This window comes from Gorilla gorilla, chromosome 5 (genome assembly GCF_029281585.2).
Source record: "Gorilla gorilla gorilla isolate KB3781 chromosome 5, NHGRI_mGorGor1-v2.1_pri, whole genome shotgun sequence".
Taxonomy (NCBI): Eukaryota; Metazoa; Chordata; class Mammalia; order Primates; family Hominidae; genus Gorilla; species Gorilla gorilla.
This window is the reverse complement of record NC_073229.2, coordinates 138,289,992-138,317,443: the sequence shown is the minus strand read 5'-3', so window position 1 is coordinate 138,317,443 and position 27,452 is coordinate 138,289,992. Positions and strand designations below refer to the sequence as shown.

The following is a 27,452-nucleotide window of genomic DNA, read 5'->3' as shown; positions in this document are numbered from 1 at the left end:
ACTCTTTTGCTGAGCCAAAATAGTTTTATATATTTACAACTATTTTTGATATATTGCCCTACATTTTACAAATAATTTTCTCAGAATATTCAAACATTTTTAAGTGACCTTTAGTATGCACCTTTTGAATTTTAAGCCTTGGTAAGGAAATTTCTACTGAAAAACATAAAAGTTTTTAAGTTGTATATGCTTTTCCTAATTGAAAGGCATATGTTAGATTGCTCTTGATATGTGATGCTAGAAAGCTCAAATTGTAATTATTTCTAAAAATATTTCTACTTAAGAAGTGTTTTGTATTTTTAAAAAATCATTTAATTTATTGAACATATTTTACATATTTCAGTGGAAAATCACATCTTCCAGAGAAAAAATCAATGATATTTTATTTGCTTTCCCCAGACTGAGTTTAATGACAACCCAAGATATATAAACTTATATCCTGGCTGCTTTTTTTAAGAGATTTCCAGCAAAAGTAGCCACCTAGGCAAATTGCTTATGCCACACAACTAGACTCACCCCATGGATCAAGCTTTGAAACACTGCATCTTACTGCTCATTTTATAGAATATTTTCTTTATTACCATCAAGCAGTTTTCTGGAGAGAAATATAACAAATGACCCAAAACAATGTAAACCTGAAAATCGATAGCTGATTGTTAATAATACGATCTAAAAGAGAGATTTCAGTTACTCTGTCTCCTGGACCAAGAAAGCAGGATAATAATGTTAAATCCTTTGTGTATTTTTTTTCCTCTGGTTATCAAGGTTTATTTTCATTAGCTGGTCCCATTTGATTAAAAAAATAAAAAAGAGCTAATCCTGGACAGAGCTGCTTACCAAAAAACTGAACTATAGTAATGGAAAAGTATTAATATAAGCTAGGATATTTCCAAAATGTATTCGCCTAAATGTCTGTTTGATATAGGCAAAAATAAAAACAAAACACAAAAACCTCACGTATTATTTTAGTCACATATGTGGTTGGGCGCCAGGGAATGGGTATGGTTAGTTGAAGCCCTTGTAGAATAAGAAGCTATAGACTGAGAGAAATGAAAGAAATTGATAAGCTGCCTTGGGAGTTTCAGTCTGGCCAAAATGCATCCTTGGCACACCCTGCATTCCAGGGTTCCATATTCCCTCTGAGGTCCAGGGCAGGTCTGACCTGGGTTGGGACTCAGGAGCTGGGATTGTGTGGGGTTGTCAGCCCAGTCGTTTAGTGCAACATCAGGAAGAACAGGGGTCTAAGGTATCAGGTCCATGGTGGTTGTCAGTCACAGCAAGAGCTGGACAGAAAGGTAGGGACTGCAATGGGAAAAATCAAAGCTAGGGAGTTCAGAAGCATTCCAGAGGCAACTTGAAACCACGGGAGGAAGATCTTTATGGCAAGATACCTCTTGGTGGAAGGGAGATGTTAAGGGCACTGCCAGCTTTGACCTCAGCCTTAGAAAGTGGATGTGATAATGATCATGGTAAAGATCAGTGAAAGAGCTGTATACTTATATAATTCTTGAAAAAAGAAATACATGGAGCAACAGTGAATTCTCCTCTGTAGTGCATCCTGAGTAGTTCACAGGGTTGTAAAATCTTGGAAGAAAAAAAAAAATTATCTTGGAGTTACCAAATACCCCAACATATGCAAAGAATTATTAAATTTCCAAAGTAACATTTATACTTGCAAATGAGTATGTGTTCCATACAGAGTACATGTTAGCCAAAGATTCATAGCTATAGGACCCACTTGTCTGGAAGGCAGGCTGAATTTCTGAACTAGGCATGGAGCAGGTCAAGTCATGGATTAGCATGCTGAATGGGATTGTGGATCTATATGCTTGCATTCAAAAAGTGACTTGGCTGGAAAGGAGACCTTATGTTAGGAAAGACAAAAAATGGACCTTGAATGTCTGGCTTAAAAGTTGGGATTTTATTTAATTGGACAATTATTCATTTTTATTTTCATTTTCTTGATACTTTTTAAAGAATTATCCTCTTACCTTGTTCTGTTCAGTTTTTAGTCAGACATCTCTTAATTGCTTTTGGACATTCAAATTCTGAAGTGGGAAAACCTCAAGCTATTTAGTGTTGGCTTAGTTTTCTCATTTCTACAGTGAATGTCTTGGGCTAGAAGATATTTGAGGTCTCTTCCAACTTAGAGTGTTGAGCCTGGGCAATGTAAAAACAATCTGTATGGCCGGGCGCGATGACTCACGCCTGTAATCCCAGCACTTTGGGAGGTCAAGGTGGGCGGATCACATGAGGTTGGGAGTTTTAGACCAGCCTGACCAACATAGAGAAACCCCGTCTCTACTAAAAATACAAAATTAGCCCGGTGCAGTGGCGCATGCCTGTAATCCCAGCTACTCAGAAAGGCTGAGGCAGGAGAATCGCTTGAACCCAGGAGGTGGAGTTTGCGGTGAGCTGAGATTGCACCATTGCACTCCAGCCTAGGCAACAAGAGTGAAACTCCGTCTCAAAAAAACAAACAAAGAAACAAAAAAAACTATCTGTATATACACTTGACATTGAAATAAGAGAAAAGTTTTCACTGGCTTAATGATTCAGTATCCAACAATAAATATCACTGCAGATTGGAAGTTCAGAGTATCAAATGTTACAATCTTGTTTAAAACAATAATGTTATGACCTACAAGTCATCCCTGTGTTCCTTGCTTCTGTCCTCACACTTTACCTATAACACACACACTCCTCCAAGGTAGGGAAGGTGGACATGGTGGAGGCATAGTTGGTTCTTCACATTGCAGTGTATTTGTAACATATGTTAACAGAAGGGGTAGGTTTCACATCCTAGGTGAATTATTCTCTTCCAATCTTGAATTAACAAGGATTGCTGTGAATGTAAGAGGGAAAATCATTGAAATAAAAATACCTAATGCCACAATTGTTCCAAACTAAATGTAATCTACCACCCTATTGAAAATTTAGAATTCCAGAGATTTTCTAACTGGATGCCATAAATACCTTCTCTCTTGGCTCAGAATTCCCTGGGAGTTCTGAAACTTAGCCCCACCCCATGAGGGTAGAGTTTATGTTATTCACACTTGTGTCTCCAGACCCAGACAAAATCTACTGAAAAGTAGGATCTCACTAAATTGTGTGATAGGTGAATTAATGAATGCTTATGTGAATGATGAAATGTTTACGCACAGCCCCCAAAGGTCAGCCTCGAGGGATGATATGGGTATCCTGCAGAGTGGCTCCTGAGGGCTCCAGGTACCAAAGCATGACTCTAAGGGCTCATCACACATTCTGGAAACTGTCAGCTTAGCAAGGCTGGCTAAGCAGAGTGACAGACAATCCCAGCTGGACCTTCCCTTCAAGTGTTATGCAAGACAGGTTCATCCCCAGGGACAGGAGGTGATGTCTGGACTGGGTCAGGGAAGAGCCCCAGTCTCGACAAGGAGCGAAGCAAGGGCATAGAAGGTAGCAGCCCCTGGCATCTAGCACCCAGGTGGGGCCTGGGACAGGACTTCCAGCAGGAAGAAGGTAGGACATGCTGTCAGAACTAAGATCTAATATTCGTTAACTCCTTATCACCCAAAATTGTATTCCCACCTCCAAAATCTTATTTTTAACATTTGCTAAAAATAAACAAATATACAGATAAATAAATAAAAATAAACATTCAATTTGTTTTATGGCAGATATGCTAAGGAATGATGTGATAATAACCAAATATTGGAGACAACTTAAATATTCAAATATAGTGGTTGTTTTTTTAAAAATATGGGAAGCCATGCGCTAATACTATACAACTATGTTCAATTATTTGTAAATATTCTTTTAGCATGTGATTAAGTGAAAAAATAAGGTAATAAATATTAGTATTGTATTTTTTATAAAAAGAAAATTTTATTTATCTACAAAGAAAAGGGTTTGGAAAGTCACAAACCAAGATATTACCAATTTTTTTGTTAGGTAATTAGATTATACATTTTTCCTTTTTTTGCTTATTAAGAAATTTAAATTTTTCTTTAATGCAAAAAAAAGTAAAAGAATTAACAGGCAGTAAATTTGTGCTTGATGCACTGAGTTACAGAAAGAACTCTGAGTGGAATAAATATCACCTGTCTTTTGGACGTCCTAGGAGTTGAGCTGACACTGTGGTGGTTGCTTGTGTTAGGTAGAGCGAGCAATATCACAGAAACCTCACATGTGGAGATTTCTATTGTATTTGAAAAGCTTAGAACACTGTTATGTGGTGTATAAACTGTGGGTCAGAACAGTGATACAAAAATAATAAGAGTAGTTTTGCTTCAAGAAATCCAACTTAATTTAAAGTGACTGGATTCCGATTTATAAGCCTGAGGTACATTAGAGTTTGAACGTTTTTTGTTTCCTTTCAAATGTACATTAATATTTGGCTCAATGCTCATAGGGAAGCAATTCAGCACCAAAGGTGCAATTATTCTTCCAGAATGCTAAAATCAATTTAGCTGTTTGGCTTATAATAAATGCTGAGTTATATTCTCAGATGCCAAAATTCCTCCAATTATAGGTGTACATTACTGGACTTCTGAAAAAAGAAATATGTAAGACCTCCCTTTTTAATTCGTGGAATTCAAGCCCTAAAGAAAAAGAACAAAATCCTCTTAAAAACAAGAAAATTTCTACCCTCACCTATACATTTGTAAAACCAATTTGATCGCTGCTTGTATTTTCAGAGAGGATTTTGTTATTTTTCTCTAAGAGTATACTTTTTTCTCTGTTAAGTATTTTTAGACTCTTTGCTGAAAAGCAACTTTATGTCTTACATGTGACTTACTAGAAAGGTTCTCAAATCATTAATATCCCCTGATTTTCTATAACTATTTTCCAATTGAACTGAAAAAAATGACCAAAATAATCACATAAAGAAGTATTTTTTGTGTGTGAGATTAATCTATTGTTCATTTTACACACACACACACACACACAAACATTTTTAAAATGTAAAAACAGTGTATGTAATCTCAAAGTTAGATATGAAAAGCATCAAAGTATGGTTGAAAGAATACAGACATTGAAATCATAGAAGATTGACTTTCTGTCATAGTTTGGACAATTACTGTATAAATCTAAATTACTTTTCTCTGTACCTCAGTTTCTCCTGTTTACGCCTATCTAGAGGCTTATAGTTAGGGGAAAAAATCAGGTAAAGGTACAGTCATAATCACTAATGAATACTAAATATTTAATAAATGCTACCGGGGGCTTCTCTGTTCATTGTTTATTTGGGTTTTTTTGTTGTTTTTTGTTTTGTTTTGTTTTGTTTTGTTTTGTTTGAGACAGCGTCTCGCTCTATCACCCAGGCTAGAGTGCAATGGCACGATCTCAGCTCACTACAACCTCTGCCTCCCGGGTTCAAGTGATTCTCCTGCCTCAGCCTCCTGAGTAGCTGGGATTACAGGCACATGTCACCACACCTGGCTAATTTTTGTATTTTTAGTAAAGACGGGGTTTCACCACGTTGGCCAGGCTGGTCTCGAACTCCTGACCTTGAGATCCATCCACCTTGGCCTCCCAAAGTGCTGGGATTACTTCTTTATTGTTTATCTCTCTTGCTTTACTGTAAATTTCCTGAGGGCAGGACCGATGTCCTCTTTGAACCCCAACATTTTGACATAATTTCTAACTCCCAGTAGTTACTCGATAAACATTTGTTGAATGAATTGGTGAAGCATGTAGTATCCAGCAAAGATTGAGGGCTCCTAATCAGGATTATTTGTGACATTACTGTAATCGAATATGCTAAATCTTCCCATCCTGCCAGAGTTCCAAACCCTTTTAAAATTTATAATTAGGATATCACAAATATCTCTTCTCTAAATCTTTCATATTCGCTTCTCTAAAAGCTAGAGTGCAATTCTGTGTGCAGTGCTCTCCCTATGTTGGTTGCTACTTAATCTCCTAGGTTTTTCATGTCGTCCTTAATATTACACAGTTCTTCCTTATTGAGGCAGTTTAATTTCAATTTGCAGTTCCCCTCACTGCCTCCCCAACTTTTGAAAGACCACATTGTTGGTTTTAAAAGAAAGGTCACATTATTTTCTGGAAGTCAAGAATTTATCAGATTCTGCCATTTTATCAGAACAAAAGTTCTGTCATCTATCAAATGGATGAGTCTCCCAATGGTGGTCCAACCACCATGCCAGTGTTGCCATCTGTGTAAGGAAAGACTTTGGCTGACTCACCCCAATGAAATAACTTCTCTACTGTCTTGTTTATCTTCCCTCAGGCACTTTGCCTTCTACTTTTCCCTTTAGGTTTGTGGGCATCCATTCACTGTGTGCCTCTTCTTATGCTTTGCTATTCTTACTCCTTTAGTGCCTTCGTTCTTTTTGAATCAGGTGAATTGTCTCATAGGGACAGTACATGTTATGCTTTGATTACAAACAACCCTCCAATCTAAGTGGTTTATAATATATGTTTTTCTCTTTCTCATGCTACATATCCATCGTGGCTTGGGTACTCCTGTGTTCCTCTTGGTCTTAGTCCAGGACCAGACAAACAGAACAGCCACTATCTGGAGCATTCCCAGACACCAGACATGGTGGCAGAGAGAAAGAGACCCACATTTCACACCAACTGTTAAAGCTCTCACCTAGAGGTAACATGTGCCATTTCTGCTCATGTTTTATTGGTCAGAATAGTCCTATTCTACTCCTGTCTTCTAAAGGGGATGGAGAAATACTCTCCTACCACCTGTCGGAAAGAAGAACTGTAAACATCTTGTGAAGAGATTAATGACTGAGACATATACCTTTCTATCAATTCATTTTGGTCATGAGGCCTGTCCCACCTGTGGGAGCTCATATTTACTTCCATGTTTTAAACTTTCAAATTTACTTTATTTGTTCACTATATATTCTTGAGTAGAGAAATGAGAATCGGTAGTCAAGATAATGGTAAATAATGGTAATAACCCCATATAATTGCTTTCTTATATATAGATTGTTTATAATGCAGTTAACTCCCATCCTTAAGAAATACATAAAGTGTTTGAGAATCACTGGTCTCCAAGAAAGAACATCAGACTCTTAAAGACAAAACACAGATTTGCCCTTGTGTCTCTTCTTTGTATTACCTGCCTGACTATATATAGATCAGTAGCTCCTTTCTATATGCCATTTTTTTCCACTGAAAATTATACCTAGCTGTGACTTATGTGGAAATGGCTAAGCTGGCAATAATTGTATAGATGTCCATACATGCCCCCTCAGAACCTCAATGGTACCTCAAGGTTATCTGCCTTGAGGACTGGTAAATCTGGTCATAATGTGGATAATTTACAACTGGAGAAATAAAGGAGTTCTCCTTGCCATGCAAAGAAGGCCTCTTTGAATGTTGGTGTCGGCATTAATTCCCTTTATGATGTGAGGCAAATCACTTAATTGCTAGGTGTCTTCTTTTTCTGATCCAAGGATAATATTAACATACCTCTCTAGGTCCTTGTGAAGCATAATATATAGAATTGATTGCAAAGGCATTTTCAGAATATGAGACACTATAGAGACATTTGTTGCACTCTGAATTCCCTACGTTGCCCACAGTGCCACTCCTAGAGGTAGATGTCTGGGTAGGGAGTGAAATATTTGAGGGAAGGGGTAGTTATACAGGGCAGAGATGTCTATTTCTGAATTCCCAATTAGCCTAAGTCAGTAATCTACGTTGTGGATTATATCTGGCCTGCTTGATGCACTGATCTTCCTCCTTTCTTTAGGCATTTTTCTGGTTTCTTTTTACTTGGCAGAGGAGATAAAATTCAAATTGGTCTTTTTTGCCTGGTATAGTATCTCTAGGAAGAAGTTAGATTGGATGGCCAATTTATAAACAATACTGACAGTTTGGGTTTAGGGTTAGAGTAATAGCATACTTGTTTAGCATTTAACTGTTTTGAAGTGCTTTCACATCATGGATCATTTTACCTGAGACTTGCCATAACTTTGTAAGCTGGGCATTACCCTAATTTACAGAAGAGAAGACCGAGGTTCAAAAGATTCCATATGTTGCCCAATGTCACCACACTAAGAAATGACAAATTCAAACCCATATTTTCTGATTTTGCGTGGAGAAATATTTTGTTCCATTATTCCAGGCTACCTCTGTGTTTTCTAGCAGAGATAAGTGATGCCCAGATATAAACCATGATCACATGGAACCAAGACAGGGTTGAATGAAAAATTAGCCCAAAGGAACTTATTATTTGCAGTCAAATTCAAGATATTTTGCCTAGAAAGTAAAAGGATGAGCTATTTCTTCAAGATTAATTTTAGTATTCTAATGAATTAAAATTAATTCAGTTAATTAATTAGTTATTTTCCACCAGAGCATTCAGCCGGAATGGGGAGGGGGAGGAATTTTGAATTCCTGGTAAAAATGATGATTTGATTTCTTGATGATGATATTAGCCAATGACTCAACTTCCATCTCCCCTTCCCCTATAATAATAGGAATAAGGAGAGTTGATTTTCATGCATTCATTATTCATTTACTACCCTTTGCCAAGAAGCGTTAGTCTAATGGATGAAGGGAGGGGGAGAACAAATAAGTAAACAGATTATTATAATACAGTAAGTGCTAAAATGTAACAAAGGATGGCACCAAACCCAAAAGGAAGGGCAGCAATTAAGGTGAAGTAAGCCATTACTTAAACTCATTAAGTAAGAGTTAGGTCAGTGGTGGGGGAAAATGGAGATCTAGCTGTTAGGGCAGAAGCTCCATTAGTTCTGGATGGCAAGAGGATGGGGAAGGAGGTGGGAAGTGGAAGGCGAAGGGCAAAGTAAGAGGTAAGCAAGGGTTAAACCTTGAAAGATATCTATGGCCTGCTAAGAAATTTAACTTTATTCTTAATGCTCTTGGAGATGCCGCTGAAACTTATAAAAATAGAAAGGTCTGTGGGGTAAATGGATTTGGAGACCTAGTAAGTTTGTCAGCTGACTCAAAAACACTCCAGGCTGTTAGTAAAATCCAAGCAAGAAAAGACCAGGTAAGGAGAGGTTATGGTCTTTGCTGCACATCATTTAGCCCATAACCTAGGCAAACTAGAACTGGGATCTCCTAATTCTTAGGCTGGCATTTCTTTCTCCCATCCCACATTGCCTTCCCATCTCTTTGGCATTTTCTTCCTTTAGAGAATTGTATTCCTTTTGGAATATATGCTGAGATGCTAGAATATCTTTAAAGGTAATCTCATTCTCCACTAAAAACAGATATTTATCATGGTGATGTTAACATTTAGACAGTTCTTACCAGCAGTCTCATTCGTGTGATCTCATTTGGTTTTCTTCTGAGAACACTAAAATCTTTTTACTCCTATGGGTAAAAATAAAGATACCCTAAATTTCTCTGGTGGAATACTTTAAACTTCAAGCAGTGCCTTTTCTTTATATTGTAGTTTGGAGAATAGAGCAAAAAAAAATTGTTTTATTTTATGCTTTAGTATCAAAAAATAACTGCTCATTGTTAATGAGAATTATAGGGCCAGTTCAACTGCAGTGATAAGTTCAGGGCATAAAAGATCATATATCAACATGACCTCACTAACCTTCTCTGTACTAAATGACAAACTGCTAGGAATAGCCTTTGGATCAGGCCACAGAGACACTAAAATACTTACCCTTCACCACAGAACTCTGTTGAACCCTATCTGTCATTTACCACCGTCAATCATGGAAGCCTGCTTGGATGCTAAACAGGATTTCAAACAAAAAATAAAAAGAAAGAAAACTTCCTTCAAATAGTTCAACTTCTGATTTTATTTAGTGTCTTTCTGGACATTTGAAATAATGTGGGGAAGGATCACAGCAAGTTAACCATGCTTTTTGCATTTGTGGAGGTATTGTGTATAAGGGAAAGAGCAAGATTTTCGGGCCAGTGGGATTCAATCTGGCATCTATGCTTCTTTCCCCTTCCATAAGAGGTTAACACTATGTCATTATTATAATGATAGGACAGATATGTGACATTATTCTTTTCTTTATAGCAGGACTAGACCAAGCTAACAGAGACTTGGTTAGCTTTTTAAGAGAAAGAGACTCATGTAATTTAGCCAAAAGGTTCTGAGACTGCTAACTTCATGCTAGACATACTTGCTGCAAAAACTTATTCCCCAAAATTCAACTAAATGCCATTGTTTCTTGTTTGTAAATGTGTCTATGAGAGACTTTTATAGTTTTCTTAGAAAATCGGAATTAAAAAAAATTATCTTCAGGAAAATGAACATACCCTTCAACCACCATCAACCACTCTAAAATTCATGTGTTACTTTCATGCCTTTTTCATGTGAGACAGAAATATATGGGATGGCATAAAAAATAAAATATATCCTCATATAGGTTTTATTATTATCCTCATAATTTGCCAACTGGGAATTACTGAGATTCCACATTGTACATAGCATTTACGCACTTGATTTCGGGACCAGGACTCTGGCACACTGCAGAAAAAATACTGAACCATATGAACACTGTCCTTGCATTTATAAAGCTTATGAAGATAATATCAAAGGTGATTTGCTGAGTGAATTAATGAAATCACATAACCTTTGTGTTCACATAACCTTTTAACACAAAAAGAGTGTATTTTCCTATGACTGAGTCTAAATTACAGCAAAGCAACTGATCAATACGATTTTTTTAAAAAGTAACTTGCAGTTTCAACTGCAGCATTTTCTTTAAACATTTTTGTCCTCTCAGTAATATATATTGCTTCATTTATATATTATACTATGATTAATTTAGTCAAGGAAAAATCAAAACATAAATATTGTGCCAATCATAAAAACATATGTGTAATAATAACAAAATAGACCTAATATCTGCACATAATCAGATTTTAAAGAGCAGTTTTGTAAGTAGGAAAAATGTGTGACTTCATATTGCCAATGACTGAGGCCTCCCAGCATTCCTGTTTTTGCAAATCATGCTGTAAGAGATCACATAATTATATGATCCTATTGGATCTTCAGTAGCTAAGACTCTGTTGAAAAGTTCTGAGAGTTCTTATGTCATTACCATCAACAAAACTTTAGTAACATCCTATTCTGTAAATCAGAAATGGGAGGGATTATTCCTCCACTTACTGCTAACACTTAAAAGTAACAGCACAATGGGTAAAGTAGAAGGTGAGTGCATTGCTAGGCATGGAGGAAAGGAAGGCCTCAGTGAGGCAAGAAATATTTGTGACTCCATAGAAAATCCATCAGTGCCTCAAACTAGTCATAGAGAACCTGCTACATGTTTGGCACTATAGTGGTTTAAAGAACTATAAATTGTTTCCACCACCCAGGTTATTCCATTTTAGTCTCAGAAACCAAAGCAATGCATGTGTAACAAATGCAGAGAAAGCCCACAGCTTGTCATTGTGATGGCAAAACAAAAATTAAAATATAAGCACTCTCAGTTAGGTATAAACTATTCATTTGAGGTAATTATTGCTGCCACTAATCCTGTCACAGAATCAAAGTAGAAACAAAGAAAGATGGGTAGGTACTGCAGCTGGCCAGCCTGATTTCTAACGATAACAATGTAATGATACACAGGCATCCTACTTTCATACTACTTCCAAGGACAAGTAAATGATCACATAAAAAAAAGACTTTGACAGTTATCTTGCCCAAATCTTTCTTCAACCAAGTTAACTCTGGAGTGTTAACTTATAGACAAGCATAAGAGTAGTCATTAAAAAAATTATTGAAACACTATATGCCAGGCATTCTGGTGGGGGCAGGCAGACAATAAATGGATGGTGTTTTAGCTAATGGATCAGTGAGAGTTTGGATACTGATATATACTATGAGTAATTTAATAGGTCAACTTTAGGCTTGCTTGGCTAGCATTAATGAAGTCTTCTTAGAAGAGGTGACACTCAAATTGAAACATCAATGGAAAGAAGGCAGCCATCCATTGAAGGAGAGGAAGATCATTCCAAGCAGAAGGAATAGCAAATACAACTCTCCTGGGTGGAAACAAGCCTGTTTAATGTGAGGGAGAGAAAGGGGGCCGGTGTGACTGGAGTAAATGAAGGGAAAAGTTGTAATAAGGCTGGAGTAAACAGGTGTCCAGTTACATATATTTTCGTAGCGCATGCTAGAGTTTAGATTTTTTACTGGTTGCAGTGGAGAGAATTTTGAAGATTATGGGTGAAGAAATAGTTTAATCTACACTTTAGAAAAAATTACTAAGGCCATAGAACAGTGGAGAGTGAAGATAGAAAGGTTATTGCATCCATCCAGGTGAGAGATGAAGAAGAACTGGACCAAGCTGTAGCAGTCTCATCTCTAGATGACAGAAGTAATTGGACTCAGGGCATCTATGGTGTAGAGACAACAGGAATTACCAGTGCCTTTGGATATGGCATTTGAAGGGGAAAGTGGAATTAAGACTTCAGCATATTTTGCCTGAGCTACTAAGTGTTACTGCCATTAGGGAGGCCCCTGAGATGTCAAGAGGGGTGGGATCCAGGACTCAATGGAAGAGATTGGCTTTCAATTGGCTCATGGACAGTTCATCTACTACTATAACATGTGGAAGACAGAACACCTGTGCACCAATAGAAACATTAGGAAAATGGCAGGAACATGTGGTATTTTCCAATTATTTATCATTGTTTTTTCGGTAAAGTAAGAAGCATAAGCTAAGAGTTAATCGAGGAAAGGCAGTGATGGAGATTTGAGGAAAGAAAAGTTGTAAAATAATTATCTTGGAGGAGAAGGAGAAGTGTGGTAAGATAGTCTGGAAAAGTCAAGAGGCCAATTTTGACATGTAGCCATATTTAAAGTGAGGTCAACTAGCATGGTGGTATGCTTTTTGCAATAATCAACTCTGTAGATGCTGGCAGAGAGTAAGTAGATAGTTGAATTTAACCGTGGGCATTAGTTTTCTATTGCTTTTATAACATACTCAGACTTAGTGGCTTAGGGAACACAAATTGATTACCTTGCTACAGGTCAGAAGTCCAAACTGGATATTACTGGGCTAAATTCAAGAAGTCAGCAGGGCTGCATTCCTTCTGGAGGCACTAAGGAAGAATCCATTTCTTTGCCTTTTCCAGCTTCTGGAGCTCATCTCTTGGCTTTGTTGATCCCTTGCATCTTCAATGCCAGCAATGGCTGCCATACCTCTGCTTCTCCCTCCTCTGCCTCCCATGAGATTACACTGGGCCCACCTGGATAATGCAGGACAATCTCTCCATCTCAAGGCCAGCTATTACCAACCTTCATTCCATCTGCAACTTTAATTCCCCTTCGCCATATAATCTGACATATTCACACATCCAGGGATTAGCTCGTGGCATCTTTAGGTAGCCATTATTCTGCCCAGCTCACCATGGTTGAGGTTTTGCCAAATGAAGAGAATGGAAAAGAGTGACAGTGTTTATGAGGGATAATTATACAGTGGAACCATGGACTCCAAGCCAAGGAGAAAGTGAGGTTATGAGAAGGACGGCAAGGAGGAAACACACTAGTCATGTAAAGGAGTGATGGGTCTCAAGGATGTCAGAAAATTTCTGGAGTGGGTACTGGAATCAGTGAACTGGATGAATAGGACGTGATGGTTGAGGCAGGAGGTTTCAAAATAGGATTTCAGAGATGTGAAGTTGTTGGAGATGGCAAGGTTTTATGAGTTTTGAAACTGAAAAACCCAAGAAAATGAGTAACAAGTCATTTTCCTCTAAAATAAGTCAAATACCTAGCATTGGCCCCAAGGTTATGGTAAGGTTCTAGGGTGCTTATTTTTTAATAGAATATGCACAGTTTATTGATTCCTGAAAAGTAAACCCAGCTTCACATTCTGTTTCTGGCCCCTAGACCTCTATGGAGAGGAAGTTATTCCCCAGCACTAGTTATGTGAGAAGTAGGGAGTGCAGTGCATAGAGAGGGAGTTCTGTCACCCAGGGAGGCAGAGGCCAAAAGACTTAGGCAGGAGACCCATGCTCTGTGTGAGGAAGATAGGACATTCTGTTTGGGGACTACTAAATGGCTTAGAAAATGATGTGCAAATGTTTCCACTAAAGTGTGGTAGAGTTATCTGTGATGTCTTTATGGCACCTAGGGAACATTTAGCATCTAATTTGCTAAGGATGTTCCTATTTTGAACTTAAAACTCTTTCAAGATGTATTTTGCAATATAAATATGTGCCATCTCATTGCACTGTTCATTGAAAGATTTCTCTGTAGTGTGCTATGCCCAGAAAGCATTGAATTAGTTATGCTCCATTGAAACCAGTACAAAATGGACCGAGAAGTTTATAGTTTCCATGTCAGATTATTAAAATAACATTTTCTTCCAGGCCCATGCATATACTTTTTTCCAAAGCAGTAAAAAACGACAGTTTACTAAAAATAAGAGGTCAGGTTTGCATATTCTCTATACTTTGGGGGTGAATATGAGTTGGATAAGAAATCCAAATAAAACTAGAGGATAGATTAAATGGTGCATGATGTATTCCAAGGTCAAGAATTAATTAAATGTAATTTTCACAATGATATTCTTAGAAAATAGGAAATTGCCCTATGCTTTTTGAAGAGAATGAAATTTGATTGTTTAATTGTTAGAAAATAGTACACTATACATATTTTAAATATTTTGTCAAACTAATAGAAGCCACTACATTATAGAATATGCAAAAACAAGTTGCAGTTTTTAAAAATTCATGTGATTAATTCCATGACACTTTAATAGCCTCACCTGTCTCATCCCACATCATGCCCTTCATTTACTCTCTTATATCCACTCTCCCCAAACCCTTCTTTCAACTTTTCAATTTTCTAAATATCCTATGAAGCCTAGCTCTTCCACAGAAAGTCCTTTGACTGTAAGACCCAAACACTATTCATTTCTGACTTTCTTTTGGCCTTGGGTTTAGTACCACCATTCCAAAGCAAATGGTCTCTACTGGCTAGTTTTCACATTTAACAATTTGAGGTTTGTAAGGACAAAACTGAATTCTTACATGGCTCCTCTCATCCCTACAGAACCAGCCTGGTCCTGGGCACAGAGTCATGCTCAAAAGCATGTTTCATTGATTGATTTAATGGATAATTAATGCATGTCTCAACTCACCACCCAACCTCCAGCACACTCTAGCTGCCTTTTAATAAACATCTAGTATGAAATTCATTTTGTGATGGCAGTGTTGACAGTGGCAGGGAAATAAAATAATGTATAGACTCTAGGCCACAGTTACATATTTCATCAACAACAACAATTTTAATTACTTTTTGACAGATTAATTTAAAGTAGGCTAAGGGAAAATCAAACCAATTCTCTAATAAGCCCTCATCTATCAAAAAGTCATCCCAAGAGGTGAATATTTTGTATGTAAATGTGTGTATATGTAAATGGCATCACTGTAGTCCATCGTTTCTGGGTCCCTGCCCTTGAGGAGCTTACAGTAATTCTGGTTTGAAGAATGACATGGCATGTTGAGAGAGAAATCATTATATTATGTCCAATTGACCATTATATAAGTCCAGCTAAGTTGGGGTTTTTGTTTATGTTTTCTGCAGTTTCTCCTAAAAGGTAAGCACCATGAAGGCAAAGACTATGTCTGCACTGTCCCTTGTTGTAGCCTTCATAGCTAACACAATGCTTGCATATAGTAGGCAATAAATAAATATTAAATTAAGGCAGAATTGCTATTTGATATAAAGAAGACTGGGGAGTGAGAAAGGGAGGGCAGTCAGTACGCTCTAAGACTGCAAAGGTAGCACACACTGTGGTAACATGGTGTATTATCTACACCTCTCATGAACAGCAGCCATGGACCAGGTCCTCCCAGAAAGGAGAGCGATGAGGGTCCAGGGATATCCATTACCCAGGAAGCAAGACATGGCCAGAGAGGAAGGGAAGGAGTGCTGTGCTGCAGCCAGACAGCTGGAGCTCATGAACACCAAGTATCTGTTAAGACTGGCCCCGGGAAAGTCCAGCCTTGGCTCCAGAGCTACTGGATTTTGGCAAGGAAGGTTTTTAAATTCTTGGTCCCACTGAACAGGCAGATGGAGGTGAGCTTCCCCAGCCAAACTGGGCTCCTGAGCTGTGGATCTGAAGGTAGAGCCCCTAGGGGATTTCACCCTGAGGAAGAGTCCTCAATGGTCAGCAATTTTGCTCTTGGTATGAAAAAATAATACATAAATGCATATATATATATACACACACATATAGATACAAACACCTTCCGCTTAAACCTTTAATCAGTGCAAGGGTTGCTTCTGTTAGGAGAGTAGTGGAAGACTTTCAGATACATTTTTTTTTTCTTGAGACAGGGTTTCACTTTGTCACCCAGGCTGGAGTGCAGTGGCACAAACACAGGTCACTGCAGCCTTGACCTCCCAGGCTTAAGCAGTCCTCCTGGCTCAGCCTCCTGAGTAGCTTGGACTACAAGCGCCTGCCACCACATCTAACTTTTGTATTTTTGGTAGAGATGGGGTTTTGCCATGTTGCCCAGGCTGGTCTCCAACTCCTGAGCTCAAGCCATCCACCAGCCTCAGTCTCCCAAAGTGCTGAGATTACAGGAGTGAGCCACTGTGCTTGACCAGTTACATTTTTAACAGCTTTATTAAGGTAGACTTGACATATAATAAATGGCACATATTTTAATTGTACAATTTGATAAGTTTTGACATATGTATATACCTGTCACTACAGTCAAGATAATGAACATATCCATCACCCTTTCCCCCTAAAATGTCCTTATGCCTCTTTGTTATCTATTTGTGCCAGTTAATGTTTTATTACTTCTCAGCTCCAAATGCATTTTTTGCCTGCTCCATGAAAATGGACCTAGGTCCTTTAACTATTTTCCCTTTGGAGCTGTCAGCATGTTGAGCTTTGTCGGTAGAGGGCGCCGGAGAGATATTACCAGAGGAAAGGGTTTCCCTTCTGGGTGCCAGTGTGTGCGCACTGGACAGGCTCTTCTAGGGGCCGGCATCACCAGGTGGCCAGAAGCTCCCTGCAATACGTCCTCAGGCATTTTCATAGGTGAGTGCCTCTGATGAGACACGTTCTATGAACAGCTCCTCTGGCACCCTAGAAAGTGGATTTCAAGCAACTTGCACCAGTGCTGCAGCCAGTTCCTTTGCTGTCTGGTTCTGTATTTCAACCTTATTGAGGCGGTGGCAGAGGGGCGAGGAGTGGGACTTTTTCTCGGGTGCTCTGCCTCAGCATTCAAAAGCGTAGCTGCTCCTTATAGCTGCTATTCCTGTAGAGTTCTCTTTACCCCTGGTTGCTCCAATCCCTTGTTATAGTTAGTAATTCTTTATATTTTCTCTGTTTTAATTACTGTACAGATTCCCTCTCTTGATTGGACCCAGACCGTTATCTACCTTCTCATATATCTATATCTACATGCACACACGCACACACATCTGTTTATATCTGTATACCTATATCTGCCTTCCCATGTGAATTTCCATATGAATTTTAGAACTCCTATCAATTTCTACCAAAAAAAGCCTACTGGAATATTGATTAGAATTACACTGAATCTATAAATTAATATAAGGAGAAATGACAGATTGGCAATATTGTGTTTTCTAACCCATAAACAAGTTATACTGCTCCATTTATACATGCATCTTTAATTTCTCTCGATAATGCTTTTTAATTATCAGTGTACAGGTTTTGCATATTCTTTGTCAAATTTATTTCCTAAATACTTCACACATTTATGTTATTGCAATGACATTGAAATTCATATTGATCACTGCTAGTATATAGAAATACAGCTGAGTTTATATGCTCAACTTGTATTCTGCAACCTCACTAACTTATTCTAGTAGCATTTTTATACATTCCGTCAGTCTTTTTATGTAATCATGTCATCTGCAAACAAAGACAGTTTTACCACTCCCTCTCCAATCTGTCTTTTCTTTTTCTTGCCCATCGCACTGGCTGGAACTTTCAAAACAATGTTGAGTAGAAGTGGTAAGAACAGACGTTGTCTTCTTCCTGATTTTAGGAGGAAAGCATTAAGTCTTATTAAGTATGATGTTAGCTGCAGGTTTTTTGGTGATGATCTCTAACAGATCAAGGAAATTCCCTTCAATTTCTCATTTGCTGAGAGTTTTCATCAGAAATGGACGCTGGATTTTCTCAGATGCTTTTTTAGCATCTACTGAGGTGATCATATGGTTTTTCTTTTTTAGTCTGTTACTCTGATAAGTTACATTATTTGATTTTCAAATGTAAAACCATCCTTGAGATAAACTCCACTTGTTCATGATGAATTATTTTTTAAATGTTTTTCTATTTTTCTTCTCAAAAAGTTAGAATATAAAACTTTTGGGAAGGGGAAAAAACAGCGAGGAAAATATGCTGATGCCTTCTTAACCTCTTACTCAATTTTAGTAAGTAATTTGAGCTTTGGGGAAGAATAGAATCTGTGTTTGCTTCCCATTACTTCTCAGTATCATTTCCAACCCAAGTCTTTTTGTTCAGTTTCTGAGATGGGCTTAATGAAATTTTTTTAATATACCATTTGTTGGTCTTCTAATTTTAGCATCAGAAACAAAGTCTGAGATGTGATAAAATACATAACGATCTTACAGAACTTATATCTTACCTGGTAACTTTTCTCCAATAGAACTAATGTTCAGGTAGTTTTTCCTTGTTAATTATTTTCTAGGAATAGATGATTGTATGTGTTCTCAGAACCTTGTCTTGATTTTCAACTTTTATACATTGTACCTTGCATTTCATAATTACCTTGAATAAGTGATTTCAGTAATGGTATAAGCTTCAGCTCTAAACCAGCAAGGAAGTTTTTTCAAAAGGAAAGTTTTAACTTCATGTTAAATATTCTCCCAACTTCTAGACAGTCATTTTACTATAGTTGCCACAAATCAATACCTTATTTTCATGTACTGCATAAAAGTTGTTACAGATGTATTTTTTAAAGTATGGATATGTGCCCATTATATGTAGTTTTTACTCTGTACTGTTATTTACAGAAAAGTACAAATAGAATATATTGTAAGTGGGAAAGGGAGAATTTCTTTTTTGTAGGTCTTTTTTGTTCAATTCAAATCAAGGAACATTTATGGAATGCCAACTCTACACAGCGTTCTTTTGTTAATAGTATTTCTTAATTTGTTATCCTTTTCCTAAGTGACAGTATTTTATCACTTTATTCGATAGGTCTATTTTAACAGAGAGATGGCTACTCTTAGATTAGTCATATGATGGATGATAATGTAATTTATTTCATTCAAGTAGAGATAGTTCGTGCATTTCTGGGAATCTCATTATCTTGAAAACTTTGCCCTATTATCTTCTTCTTTTCACGAAATTACCTCCTTAGCTTAATTACAAGTGTAGTGTTTTCCCACAGGCAATATAATATCTACTTACCCTAAATACCCCAAAGTAAAGAAAACTTGGAGCATTAAGTAAAATTGATTTGTTGAGCCCAAATCGAAAACAACATTACAGCTTACTGGTTAATCAATGTAAATTTCACTAATGCCACAAGGAGTCAAATCCATTTGTAAAAGAACATGTGTGCAATCTATTTCATAAACTTGTATCATATGCAATGTTAATTTGATCTAAGGTAGTTCTGTGAGACAAAAAGAATATTACCCCAAAATGCTCTATTTAATCATTGTATAACAAGAGTTATGTCCAGTTATGGCAGGAGATGTGCACAGAGCTATCTAGAAACGTTTATTGACACAGAAAACAGCTGTTTATAAATTTGATCAGTTAGTTATTATAGCAAATTTATAGTGCACTTATCCTAAGGAAAATCTACTCATTAGTGACCGCAAGAATAAGAAGTCCCCACTTTTTACCAAATTTAATTCTTGAAAATTGTTTCTAAGGTGACAACAATATTTCTCCACAGGCAGAAAATGTTACTGTGGTTACATTTCCCGATCAAATAAATATTTGGTATCAAATAAATAAAAAATATAATCAATATTATATCACAATAGCAAAGTTACAACAAATATAAACTTCTTCCGTGAGATAAAATGGTAAAATTATCCTGCCAATCATATAAAACAGCACCGATTAACTAATTACTTGCTCCTCAAGAGGTCAAAAATCCCACTCCCTGTACACATAATTCCTAACCGTGCTACTCTACTGTGTGGTTACCTAAAGTAGCATACTAGCTGAAACATGCTTTGGCTAAAATTTTACTGACACTTCTTTGGCTTAGAATTTAGGAGGATTTGGAGGGATTATATATCACTTTTCAGCGCTCCTGAAGCTGTCCATAGACATTTGAGCTGCTGCCTTCTTTTTCCTAATGTATTTTTCCTCTAGCAAGCAAAAGTGTTCATTCATAATTATTCCTTTGACCTTAAAACCGCCTCAAATAAGGTAGGCACTGGTTACTCAGTGGTTCTATTGACAGCTATGAGAGTAGTTTACACTTTACTGGGAGATCATAGGAAAAAAAAAAATCACCAGGTCATTAGCACAAACTTTTCTTTCCTTTTTCTGTGGATGTTTGAAAGTGCTCTTGTAAACCGCAAAGATGACTGGTATCCCAGAGCACAGGTACCTGCTTCAAAATCTGTCAAAGTTTTAAGTGGATGGACAAAAGTGGTAAAAATTGAGGTTTGGGTGTTCACTGAGCCTGAACTGAGGAAAATGATACACAACGCTACAAAAAATGAGTCTCGTGACATAACCCTTAATCCATGGGTAACTTGAACCAAAAGTATTCTCCTTCTTCTGTATATTTGTTCTCAACCCCCAATTCCTCATAACTTTCTAAGTAAGTAGGGTGAAAAGAAAGTCAGGGCTGCCTAGGGAAGCTACATTTGCTTCTCAAGGCTTGCACCTGCATATTTCATGCCTGACATGTTGCTGAACACAACCGAGTAAAGTGCCAGAATAAAATCAGCTCTGTCCATGTGGTACCAGGAATGCTGCTGAAACGAAGGTAAGTATAGGATTCCACAGGATCCAAGACAGTCCAGGGAACTGGGACCAATTCTGGGAAACCTCAAAGCTGAGCATATTTGAAGAAAATGCAGAGTAAAATGGCTATGGGCTGCTGGGAAGCCTGGATTTGAGATACCAAGCACCACTGATATAAACACTGATGCTCAGAAAAAGAAATGATGAGTGTGTATTTGTGTCCCTTGAGACCTAATTTAATTTATAATTATTCACCAGAGATAAGAGGCAAGGTATGTCTACTTGCTGGATATCTGAATTTACACAGTTCTCTAGTCATTAGTATTTTTTACAAATATACCACTCAGACTAGGGGTCAGAGGATCTGGGTTTAATTCCAAGACCTGTCACTTATCTGTCATGATTTTTGTAGCTTATAAAAATCTCTACAGTTTAAACATTTTTTTTAAAAGTCTAGCACTCCCCCTCCCTGGATAACAGGATTGTTTTAAATACCAAAAGGAATGAAATACTTAAGAGTGCTTTGAAAATTAGAACAATAGGCCAGGCGCAGTGGCTCACGCCTGTAATCCCAGCACTTTGGGAGGCCGAGACGGGCGGATCACGAGGTCAGGAGATCGAGACCATCCTGGCTAACAAGGTGAAACCCCGTCTCTACTTAAAAATACAAAAAAAAAAAAAAAAAAAAAAAAATTAGCCGGGTGTGGTGGCAGGTGCTTGTAGTCCCAGCTACTTGGGAGGCTGAAGCAGGAGGATGGCGTGAACCTGGGAGGTGGAGCTTGCAGTGAGCCGCCACTGCACTCCAGCCTGGGCGACAGAGACTCCGTCTCAAAAAAAAAAAAAGAAGAAGAAAAAGAAAGAAAGAAAATTAGAACAACAAAGAATACAGTTAGGCTTGAGGCCAGGAGTTTCAGACAGGCAACAGAGTCAGACCCTGTCTCTATAAAAAAAAAATTAATTTTAAAAAAAGAGAAAGGAATATAGTCAATCAACAAGAAATGTATTGCTGACTATGTTCTCTGAAGTCAACTAGCTGATGTTCATGAGCTTTTCCATGTCTTGTAATCATCTATACAATTATTTAGTTAATATTTTTTCTTAAATCAACTCATTTTTCCCCTTTTGCACCCACATTACTCTTATCATAAAACATAATATTCATAAAATCAGAGGTCGATGTGTTTATCATTTTTTTTAAGCTTTTAAGAGTCAAGGTCTTGCTCTGTTGCCCAGGCTGGAGTGCAGTGGTGCGATAATAATCTCTAATTCCTGAGCTCAAACGATCTTCCTGCCTCAGCCTCCCAATAATTTAATACGTACTAAAATGAATTCATACTTATTAAAAGTTTTAAAAGTTCTGTATATCATGCCTCAATAAACACTGCTAGGGAAGAAGAAGGCCTTAAAATGCAGGCAAGTAGCTGAGACTGAACAGGGTAAGAAACAGAAGCCATAAAAGGGTTGAACAATTGTTATTTGATCCTTTTTCAGATAGCATCACTCTCCTCTTTAAAAGTACAGTATTGATTTTTAACTTAAGGTGAGTTAGAAATTTATTTTGAAAATTCTCTTTTTCAAAAAAAATTCTTTACAGTTACTAAAGTCATCTGGAAGTGTAGAATCTGAAGAAAAATTTTTATTTGAGGTTTAAAATTTTATCTTGGTCTGGAAACTTCTGTTTTATCAAAGGAAGGGGTGACATTGGCACATTCTGGAGTTCAGAATTTTTCTGCAATGCATGCTTAAAAAGCCAGATTTTAAACTTTTTACACAGCCCTACCTGTGGCTCAGCATGTTAGCATTATGATGTATTTTAAGGATGGAGTTTGAAGTAAGATTATAGTGTGTGATTTTTGGCATAGGCAAACAATCCAATAAACTGAGCGTTCAAAAAAGGAAAACAAAGACCATGTAAATCTCTTCAAGCCAGAATGTCTACCTCTTGCTTCCTTGGGTAGAGCTACTGTGGTCAAAGTTTATTACCTTTAAGTTATCCCTGTCTGTACCCTCCTCAATCATGGCACAATTCTCCCTGGGCATCTAAGGCATTGGGGACCCATCATGGTAATGTTCAAAAGGTCTAGAACACCAGTCCTCCTGCTCCTGATGGGGGAAAATAGACAAACAACAGTGAGCTCCTCCGGATCCACAAATCAGCTCCCATTTCAGTGCCGAATGTCAGAGATTCTGGAACCAGCTTATGTTCTGGGAATGGCAAAGACCTCAGGTGAAAGAACTATGTGCAACCATTTCCAAGCCAGGAGTGCAGTAACATATTGAATGGTTAGGCAGTAGAGGCAACTCTGCAGTTAATACACATTCTTTAAACTTTTATTTTAGGCTCATGAGTACATGTACAGGTTTGTAATATAGGTAAATTGTGTGTCACAGAGGTTTGGTATACAGATCTCACCACCCAGATAACTAAGTATAGTACCTGATAGGTAGTTTTTAGATCCTCACCCTTCTCCCATCCTTCACCCTCAAGTAGGCCCCAGTGTCTCTTGTTCTCATCTTTGTGTCCAAGTGCACTCAATGTTTAGCTACTACTTATAAGTGAGAACATGTGGTATTTGGTTTTCTGTTCCTGAGTTGGTTTGCTTAGGATAATGACCTCCATGTCCATCCATGTTGCCACAAAGGACATGGTCTCATTATTTTTTATAGCTGCATAGCATTCCATGGTGTACATGTACCACATTTTCTTTACCCAGTCTACCGTTGATGGGAATTTAGGTTGATTCCATGCCTTTACTATTGTGAATACTGCTGTGATGAACACACGTGTGCATGTGTCTTTATGGTAGAATAATTTCTATTCCTTTGGATATGTACCCAATAATGGGATTGCTGGGTCAAATGATAATTCTGTTTTAAGTTGTTTGAGAAATTGCCAAACTGCTTTCCACAATGGCAGAACTAATTTACATTCCCATCAGCAGTATATAAGCACTCCCTTTTCTCTGCAGCCTCACTAGCATCATACACAGTTTTCTTTATCGAAAATATTTTTGGAGCTTTTGATATACCCACAGGCACTGTAAATCAACAAAAGGGGCACTCTGTCCTCAATTACATCATTCTTCAAAATGTTTTAACCACGTGGTGCTTTTTTAGGAGCATGTGAGGAGAATAGCATCCCAGGAGAGTCCTACTCTAAAAAGATACTGCTGTTTGGGACAATATAGATATAATGCAATATCATATAGGAAGTTGTCTTTTTGTATATTTTTAAAACATGTTACTTTTGTGCTTTGGAGTTGCCCTAGATAAATATGTTGTAAACCTTTGTGAGTATCTGCTTATTCGGCTTAATAACCCTTTTGTGGCTTTTGAATAATGTAAGAATTTGATTCATTATTTAGAAATCTGAGTTGCTGCAGCAATGAACCAGATATTACATTTAATCGAGACTGCCAATACTGCACAGATTGCCAGCCTCACAGGACATCAGACCTAACTGAACTTTCCTGCTAGTTTTAGAAAAAAAGACAGAAAAATAATTCACTTCCAAAAGTTAGAGAAAACACTTTGCCAATTACTAGTGACCCTTGATGTGACTTCTAATTTATAGAAAGGCCCAGATTAATTGTTTTCAAACCAAAAGCTATGACTCTTAGCTAGCACTTTAATTTTAAACAAATCTCCTCCTCCATCTTGACTGTGAGATCGTACCTATAGAGTGATAAGCCTTCTAATGATGCCTAGCATAGTGTCAGCTTTTGAAGCCATATACTGTGTATGTTTTGGAACTAAATATTTCTTCTTTCCATTGACTCTTGACCCCCTTAGAACAACTGTCACCTTCTTCAAATGCTTTCACTAAGTAAAAAGTCAATTGGCTGTAAGTGGTGATGAAGAAAATGTCGTGTGATTAATGCTACAGTTTAGGCTGTTGTGATTAGTCACAGGAAAAACAGTTAAACTTCCTCCCCCAAGAAACATGGTATGTTAACGGCAAATGGCCTGCCTCAAGCCCAATAGGAAGAAATAGTTGGGCAGTGTTAAAAGCTGCCTATTGATTTGTGCCCCGACTGAAAGCCATGTGCTGATGTAAATGAAAATGTGTCAAGAGTTGATATCGATTTTTTTTTTTTAAATCAGACCATCTCTGGGGAAATACTGCTAGCCATACTACTGCTCGTCTATGAGTGAAATAAGGTTCCTTTCCACAAGACTACACATGTCCAGACATCAAATTTTTCTCTTTAACCGAGGTGTGGTAGGATGCCTCTCTATCGTCTGCAATCTCTGTGTGGAGAACGTGACCCAGAGACTATAAAGATTGTCTTGATGAAAGACATGTATGTGGGGAAGGGTGTGAGCTCATGCCACCTATCTACACATTGGTCTGTTTGTGTATGGTTCATAACACACATGTAGGCTTCAGCTAGGAATTGTCATCCTATGTCTCCTAGAATAAATCATTGTAGAAGAATAAATTTATTTTTAGAAAATTCTATCCAGAGAGAACCACAATATAGGATAAAAGGTAAAACATATTAGAATATGAACCATGAAGTTGGGGTCTTTCTTTTCCTTCAGACTGTAGGAAAACTAGCCACATTTTTTTTCCATTTCTTAGGAGTTATTCCCTGAGCTGTACCTTATTCATAGACTGCAGTGCTTGTAAATATTGACTAACTATATATGAAAAGGCCAAGAGTCATAATAATCATGCAGCTTTGGGTCATATCTGTGGGGATTTCAGCTGCCTAGGTAAGGCTGCACTCCTGATTCAGCTGGGATAAAGCATGGACGCTAATATTAGGTGATTAGAATGGAAAATTAGTGTGGAAGAGGAGAGGGGTCATCACCTAGCAATATATGTGGATTATTTGGAATCAACTACTGGGATTAGAGAAAATCCTAATAAACTAATAAGGGATATGGTCTTTCCCTCCATGCTAGCTTAGAGAGCTGAATCCACTTAGTTTGATTTATTGGCCTTAGGTGCAGACACATGATGAAAACTTCACTTTGCAAATTGATTAACTTTTTGTTGATTACTCAATGACTTTTGCAGTACTCTAAATTTTATGATCTGTGTGCCTTGTGCTCCAGATTAAAGGAAAAGCAATGATCTGAAATAGACCTTAGGGAATAGGAATTACTATGATGAGACAATTTTATACTGAAAGTTCTGCATTAAAATTTAGGAGTCTGTAACAAAAACTTTCAGAAGACAGTTTGTTACTAGTAACTGGGAAGACAAATGAGGTCTTACAAATGATCTAAGTAGATGGAACTTTTCAATTAGGGCTGCTGCCTTAACATCCTTAAAATTAACTTGTACTTCTTAAAACAGGTGTAGCTTGCTGGCCCTGTAATTTGACTAACAAGCTAAGGCTTATGGCTGACCCTCTAGTGTATTCCTAAGGTGGCTATTTTCTGCAGCATTGAAGAGCAGCCCTTTCTGCAGCATGGAAGACCAGCGCTGACTCAGAGATCTTTGCCTATCTATCAGGAGTTCTAGACCAGCTCTTGACTGCTCCACCTCCCATCATTTCTTGTATTGTTATTTAACTTCCGGTATATATTTATTATCTCCAACAGGACATTAAACTCAATAAAAACATGCATTATAGTTCATTGTGTTGGCACCAGTGCATAAATTCATAACTGCTCAAGGACAAAATACACAAATATACGTACATACATGTACACATATATGTATGTATATATTTTTAATGCAAGATGAGCTAGCCTTCCTATGACATTAAATTATTTAATCACTTTTTACACTGAAATCGAAAAAATACACACCAATGGCTTTACACAGTTATTTATTCTAAGATGAATGCAAATTACCTCAGAAGATATTATCCAGAATAACAATAAATGTTTATTCTTTCTTCTTACGGTTTATATAGCTGCTTAATATGCCCATTCATCAGGTATTTCCTAGTTGTCTTTCACGCTCAAGCATATAAATATCATTTTCAAATATATATTTTAATATTATATATTAAAATATATATTTGATAGTGATAAATATATACATATCATACATATATATGTACTTGAGGAAAAATAATTTGAGGGTGGCCATAAAGTCTGAAAATATAGACAATATTAATTTATCATCTATATGTAATATAATATTAATACATTATTTGTTATATGTTTTGTTTCCAGGTTTAGTGACCACTCAGTGTTTGCAAATATATTGTAAAGGTATATACATTTAACAAATTAACTGATCTTCTGATTTTAACTTGAGTTACCAAGTTGAAGGTTTTTCTTTACTTGCTTTTTTTGTTTTAAATAAAAGAAAGCAAATGATTTTAGGAAGAGAATTGTCACAGCCAAAAACTTCCAGGTTAAGCAAAAGATCATAATAACTTTATCTTACCAACTACCTTGAATGTTTTAAAGTATGTTGTTCTTCACTCGCTTAGTAAAACGTCTGAATTAGAAAGCTTATATTACCATTTAATTCCCAGCCTTTCCTTTCAGGGGCCACCCTCACTTTTCCAAGTACTATACTAGTGAAAGAAGTAGAGAAGTAAATGTCTGTACACGAGTCATGCATTTGTCTTTTGATTGTAGAGAAGAAAAAGAAAATACATATATACA

General features: G+C 37.2%; 1 protein-coding gene and 1 long non-coding RNA gene across 6 annotated transcripts in view; one reads left to right on the top strand and one right to left on the bottom strand.

The window, feature by feature from the left end:
* Positions 1-27,452, top strand: part of HS3ST5 (heparan sulfate-glucosamine 3-sulfotransferase 5) — a 286,591-nt gene that overhangs the window by 217,663 nt on the left and 41,476 nt on the right. The gene's annotated exons all lie outside the window — the stretch shown is intronic.
* The window catches only part of LOC109027338 (uncharacterized), a 131,413-nt gene continuing 120,495 nt past the window's right edge, over positions 16,535-27,452 (bottom strand). Inside the window, exon 8 of the long non-coding RNA XR_010134347.1 lies at positions 16,535-17,945. This is a non-coding gene — a long non-coding RNA (uncharacterized lncRNA). The remainder of the gene's footprint in view (positions 17,946-27,452) is intronic.